The sequence below is a fragment of the Grammomys surdaster genome, unplaced genomic scaffold, assembly GCF_004785775.1.
Source record: "Grammomys surdaster isolate TR1022 unplaced genomic scaffold, NIH_TR_1.0 98, whole genome shotgun sequence".
NCBI lineage: Eukaryota > Metazoa > Chordata > Mammalia > Rodentia > Muridae > Grammomys > Grammomys surdaster.
Genome location: NW_021604577.1, coordinates 2,509,446 through 2,515,781, shown reverse-complemented (window position 1 = coordinate 2,515,781; position 6,336 = coordinate 2,509,446).

The following is a 6,336-nucleotide window of genomic DNA, read 5'->3' as shown; positions in this document are numbered from 1 at the left end:
GGTAGAGTGTGGCAGTTCCTCCTGAACTAAACTTAAATGTGGCAATAAAGAAAGAAAGAAGGAAAGACAGACAGACAGACAGACAGACAGACAGACAGACAGAAAAACTTTAATTCTTGAGTTCTTGGAAAAAATTGCAAAATTTATGTCCCTATGGAAAATCACAAGAGACACAAATTGTTTATAACACTTTTATTTGAAACTTCCAGACTTGGAGGCAGCCAAGATATCCTTTAATATGTTAATGAATAATGACATTAGATTGCATCCCGAAATTTAACACTATATTATAAAATATAATATCAATATTATAAAAGCAATTGCCTCTCCAGTTACAAAATATAGGGATGAACCTCAAATGCATATTGTCGATTAAAGTAAAAAGATAAATTTGTAAATAATTAGTTACTAAATTATTAATGAAGAATTAATTGATGTTTATAATAGTCTGGATAAGGTCTTCAAAGAATCAAAGATAAACGTACATGGTCCTGTGATGGTAGATGGGTGACAACATTCTTCACATTAAAATAATGTTCACTATAATGGGTGAACCATAATAGAAACTGTAAAATTAGTCAACACTATGGACACGTGAATTGTAACAAATTTGTGAGGACAATAATAATAGATCAAGATGTTGGGTTTTGGGAGTGGTTGAAAGCTACTGGGAAAAATGTAGCCTTGACTCATTATTTTTTCTTTAAAAGTAAAGATAGTAAAATCTATTATCTTTATCATGGTCATGATCATGGTCATTATCATTAGTCAAAAACTTCCTGACATCTTGTGCTCCAGAATAAATTTAGAACAATTCACTCTCTTCAGCGTCCAACAGAATTTGTTTTAGATAGCTCTTTTTAATCTCTTTTGATCACATTTCCTACTTTTAAATCCTTTGCATATAATCAAATATAAGTTGTTTCTAAAGCAGACTTTTCACGACTGCTTTCCCTTGGCAATATTTTTACCAGAAATCACCAAGCCTTCTCTCATAGGTGTGCTCAATGAAACTTTTGAAAATCACTGCATACATATTAATGTTTACATCGCACTTTTCAGGAGATGATATAGGCTCTTCTAATTTTATTGCCTTCTATCATAGAATAAATTTTGTGTGAGCAGATACCTCCTCTGTCCTGTTGTCAGTTCTTACTTACAACAATTTAAGTCTAGAATATTAATATTTGCTAGTCACAGAGTTTGACGTTTATTGAATAAAGAATAGCATTATATATACAAAGAAAATTAGTACCTCTTGAATTAATTAATAATTGACATTTAGAAGTGAAAACGTTAAGCTGAAAGATTGGTGACCTGGTCACTTTTGGAAGTCTTAAAAAAAGTCATTTCTGATATTTCTTTGATCAATGAACATTATAATAACATTTTGGAAAATAAAAAGAAGAACCCCAAGCCATCTTGACTCTAAGGAACTAGAAATGAATTTCCCTCCATGACTGTCACTCAATCTCTCTTAACATACATATAATGAAAACAAGTAATTTACATCCATGATGCTATTCAATAACATATATTTTGTTGAATGAATGACTTTTTTCTAAAGATAATTTTAAATAGGACTTTGTATTCTGATTTTCAGTTTGTGTACTTTACAAATCACCATAATGTTTATATCATTACTCCTAATAATTTTCAGGTCACCTCATCCATTGTAATTTGCTGTGAAAGGTATTTCCTTATCAGATAAAGGCTGTCTGAAGAGAAGTTTTACTATAAGGCACAGAAATGTGTGTGTGTCTGTCTCTGTGTGTGTGTGTGTATGTGTGTGTGTGATAGATATACTTATTTGGCTCAGAAGGTTATTCTCTTTTACAGGGTCTTTGATGATAGGTACATAAATAAAGATAGAAATATTAGAAACAGGAGGGTTTTTCATAAGCAGAAGCCCGTGCCAAGAAAGGTTATTCAGAAGTACAGCATTACTTCATAATGGAAATAAAGGGGGAAATAGGATAGACTCAGTAATGTCAGGAGGAAACTAATCAAGCAATGTTACACACATGCACACACACACACACATGTACACATACACGCACACACATGCACACACACATGCACACGCACACACACACACATACACATGTACACACTTATGTAAACACACAAATTACAGGGTATCTTAAATTTATCACAGACTGTGCATAGAATGTCCTTGGATCTAATAACTGCAATCCTATGTGGGGAAGAGTTAGGTCTTGTAGGATCTGAATTTCAGCTTCCCAAGGCCCTGGCCCCAAGTTACTACTGAATTTGCCAAACATGTACTTGGTTTTAGACAAAGACAACTTTATAACATTCTTTTTCCATACATCAGGGCCTTGGAGAAAACCTTGGATATCCCTGTCTCCCATGTCAAATCCTTTGTGTATATGCTAACAAGTAGTAGCATATAGAATTTTTCTAGTTCTTCTTTTAGCTTTTTGAGAATTCTCCACACTGGTTTCATAATGGCTCTCCCAATATGAAACTGTCATTAACAGTGAATAAGAGTTCTCATTTCCATCTGGCTTTACCAACTTTTGTGGTCAGTAGTTTTTTGATTTTATCAAATTTGGGGGGTCACACTTATTTATATTATGTAAAATATATTATATATAAGTATATAGTATATACAATTTATATTCTATATGGACAGGAGCACATTTAGGAACAGAACAATTGTAAGTGCTTTGTAAAATTCAAGTGAAGATGAAGATTTTGTAATTTTAAGTAACAAGCTAAATAAACTATGCAGTGGAAAGTATATTAATGAGCTATAACTAGATCAAAAATTAAAGTTTGATATACTCTCTACATCTCAAAACTGAATACATGGAAACTGAATATATAGGATAGAGTTCAAGGCCATCCTGGGCTGTATACCAAAACTTTATCAAATAATAAATGTTTAAAACAGGACTGAAACAGAGGCTCATTGCAGGAGAATATTTGCTGTACAAGCACCCATGAGAAAATGAGCACAGGCAGCACTGGCCTATAACTCCGGCAATGGGGTCTAGATGCACAGTAAGAGCAATGTGGATTGTTGATTTGAGTCTAGCTACAGATTCCCTGAGAGACCCTGTCTCAAAAGAAAAAGTGAAAAGTGTTAAATGGAATTGTTCATATATTGAAAATCAACTGTGTATGTAAAATATGACTTCCAAGAAGTCATATCACATCTTAACGTGATATTAGTGCATATCAGAATTCTGATCTAACATTTTATTTCCAATTTTAGAAAAGACAAAAATGGTTATTAAGCATTTTTTAGTTCTGTGCTACATCTTGATCTGCAGTCCCTTCTTTTCCTCTAACTCTAGAATTCTAGGAATTTTGTAGGCTTCTTGGAGTAGCAGGTTGCCAGAGTTGAAAATTCAAGTCCTTTGGAATGATTTTACTGGGTGGATATCCATCTGCTTCATGACTTCACACTACACAGTACAGTACAGAATTCCCCAGAAATGATCACTTGGTAAGTCCTGGGTGGAAATGACTGATATGTTAATGCTATAGGAGACTGGATCTTCTTCAGTTAATCCTTGGATGTGGTAAAGAAGGTAGCCAGCTTTGCTCTTTGTGCTTGTAGCTATGCAATTGTTCTATCAGCACTCAGTTAGAGGACTAGTCTTCTAAGTGTTGGATCGATTGTCATCTTTGTCAGTGTCAGTTGGCTGTAACTCCAAGCTTCACTGAAGGCTTTCCAGAGTGGCATGTATGCTATAGAGAGATTACCAGGAAAGGTTGTTTCAAATATCATATTTCTGAATTTATACCCATGTGTCCTGACAGAAGTCATAGATAATTTTTGTTGAAATATCTTTTTAAGAAGCTTTTTAGAGTATCTTTTCTTCACTTCTAAAAAAATATATTATGTGTTTTTATATAAGAGAGAGACAGGCAAACAGAGAGACAGACAGACAGAGAGGGTGACAGGGAGGAGACAGAGAGGGAGAAGGAGAGGGAGAGGAAAAGGGAGAGGGTGAGATTTAATCTATTATGAGTTCTTTTACGTAATCAAACACAAGTTATTCTGGGCATAGCTTCCTGTGTTCTGGGGATTATAACTACAGATGTTCTACTACACGTATAGAAGTAAAAGTAGGAGAGACAGTGTCTTTCATGTAGTGTAGTTTGATGGTTAGATAAGGTGTTAAATAATAAAGAGCCAAAAAAGCACACTCATGTAGTGAATATTTTGTCATAGCAAAGGATTTGATTTTAAAGAGTTCAATGCTGACATGGCATGACTACACTTGCAGATATGAAAATGATCCAGTGTAACAAAACAGGGCAATAATGAGAAATATTAGTAAATAATGGAGTTATAAAAGAGAATAAAAGGTGGCTTCAAAATTGTATACTAGTTAAGACAGTATTTCATTTAGAATATATAAGTCAAATAACATAACCAATTCATTATGGACACAGTGCAAGGTAATTTAGTATCTGGTAAAAGTTTAGTAAAAGAGAATAAATATTAAGTTTTCCTGGAAAAATCAAACAGCTTCATAAATATCTGTCCTTTAAAAAGATTTAAAATTTTTCTTTATTACATATTTAGCATTTATTTTGCATAGTCTTAAATCTATTGTTTTTACTAAAGATTTGTGATAATTGTTTTATCTTAAGTAACTACAGCACACAACAATTAACTGTCATTTCTCAAGAATTAAATTAAATTCTTCTCAAAAAGCCCAGAGAATGGAACTAGATTCCAATATGGTGTTTTATTTGACTGTTATAAATATTGTCTTAATAAACGGTAAGAAGGGGTACTGGACCATGTAATTTACAAGGAACATAAGGAAAGGGCTGCCAAGGTCATCAGTGGGTAAAAGCGCTTGCTGTACAATCCGGACAACTTGATTTTGATCCTCAAGAAACAGATGATAGAAAAGACGGAACAAAATCTTCAAGTGTTCCTCTGACCTCCATACATTTGCAATATCAGTTCAGGACTCCCCTGTGCCTAACTGTCAGAAACTAACCTGAAGTCCTGTTGGCAAGAGAGTCAGGGAAATACATATCCAAAAATGTCCTCATGACATATAGGTGTGAGTGCAGAAACTGATATAGATTATGACAATTTGACAATTCAGTTTGTCGTAAAGACATAGTAAATACTATAGATACAAATACAGAAAAAACTAAGTGATGATACATATATTTATAAATTATTTATTTGAAAGATCGGTAGAGCTAATATGGAATTTTCTTATTTCATCCTATAGGAAGGATCCCAAAGCTTCACAAATATCTATTATATTTTTGGCGTACATGTTGGTAAACATCCCAAAGAATGAACAGTATAGGAATTTAAAATCACAAAAAAGTGTCAGTCTGAGGAGATGACAGACTGGTTTTTCTTTTCTGTTTACTTAAAAAGAATAACAAAAGTAGTAGTTAAAAATCTTACTACACACACACACACACACACACACACACACACACACACACACACAAAGCTAGCCCAGGGCCAGATTAAATCAGAGCAGAATTCTACCAGACTGTCAGAAAGAGCTAACTACAAATTTCCTCAAAGTATTCCACAAAATAGAAATGGAAGGAACATCTCCAAATTCTTTCACAAAGCGAATACTACCAATTGGAAGGCGCAACTGGTGAAAATGAAAAGAGCAGCTTACTGCGGGACGCTTAGCCTCAGCTGATATATCTACAACGCAAATCCATAAGGCTTGGAGAACATTGTGGAAAAGGGGATGAAAAGATTTTTAAGAGCCAAAGAACCAGGATGTTGGTTTTCAGAAAGTGTCATATATTATTTATTTATTTGTTTATTTTTATTATTAATTTTTTATTACTCATTTATTTTTCTTCTTTTTTACACTCCTGAGTTTATTATCCTCCTGGTTCACCCTCTGTCCCATACCTCCTTCCCGCCTGTCTCCACGAGGATGTCCACACACTCCCACCCCACCAGACTTCTAAACTTCCTGGGCCTCCAGTCTCTTGAAGGTTAGGTGAACCCAGACCGGGCAGTCCTCTGCTGTATATGTGTTGGGGGTCTCATATCAGCTGGTGTATGCTGCCTGGTTGGTCATCCAGCGTCTGAGAGATCTTGGGGATCCAAGTTAATTGAGACTGCTGGTCCTCCTACAGGGTCACCCTCCTCTTCAACTTCTTTCAGCTTCTCCCTAATTCAACCGCAAGGTTCAGCAGCTTCTGTACATTGACTGGGTGCAAATATCTGCATCTGACTCTTTCAGCTGCTCGTTGGGTATTCTGGAGGGCAGTCCTGATAGGTCCCTTTTTGTGAGCGCTCCATAGTCTCAGTAATAGTGTCAGCCTTGTGGTCTCCCCTTGAGCTGG